We start from the raw sequence: 713 nt of genomic DNA, 5'->3' as shown, positions 1-713 counted from the left end.
AAAAGTGCTCAAGTTTGTCATCAATGACTCAATAGGTACTGTATTGAATAATTCAATGAAGGGCAATATAGTATTCTATATCTGATTAAAATGAATTTATGTTGAATTTCTTGTGAATTCTAACTGTTTAACATCCATGTTTTATGTGTGGCTCAGTACACTATCATGTAAAACATGGTTATGGATATACATGTAGTAGTTTGCCATTTGTTGAATCAATAAATATCAATTAATTAAAAAGATGTTTATTTATACTATATTGAATAAATCACTGATGTGTAATATGCTGTTTTATATCCATGCTTTATGAATAAGTTGATCCTGTACAAAGTGCAGACAAATGAATTTCTAAAAATTCACAACTCTAAAAAGAAGTTCAGCAGCAAAACCAAATTTCTGTTACATCATTTTCGAAAGTGTCAAAGTGCGTGGTAAAAATTTCAAAATGATAGTAAACTACGCATATGGTCAACTAAGGGAATTAAAATGGGCATTTTTTGAGAAATTTTGAAATTGCACATATCTCAAAAGATTATTCTGACACTCCCATAATAGTAACTAACATGGTTATTGCTCAGAAATGGTCAACTCTATGCTAAATAACAGGGAAAAAAATTGTGCTTGCTTTATCTTGTGTACCTATTGAAATAAAAACACCTAAAAGAGGCATACATTTACTGTACGCTTAATTCTTGGCAATTTTCAAAGGCTGT

The 713-nt window shown here is 29.6% G+C and overlaps 1 protein-coding gene across 2 annotated transcripts in view; it reads right to left on the bottom strand.

The window, feature by feature from the left end:
• Window positions 1-713, bottom strand: part of LOC106871096 (uncharacterized) — an 11635-nt gene that overhangs the window by 6705 nt on the left and 4217 nt on the right. The gene's annotated exons all lie outside the window — the stretch shown is intronic.

The sequence above is a fragment of the Octopus bimaculoides genome, chromosome 23, assembly GCF_001194135.2.
Source record: "Octopus bimaculoides isolate UCB-OBI-ISO-001 chromosome 23, ASM119413v2, whole genome shotgun sequence".
Classification (NCBI taxonomy): Eukaryota; Metazoa; Mollusca; class Cephalopoda; order Octopoda; family Octopodidae; genus Octopus; species Octopus bimaculoides.
Note: the sequence above shows the minus strand (reverse complement) of the source record. Positions and strands in the feature narration are given on the sequence as shown.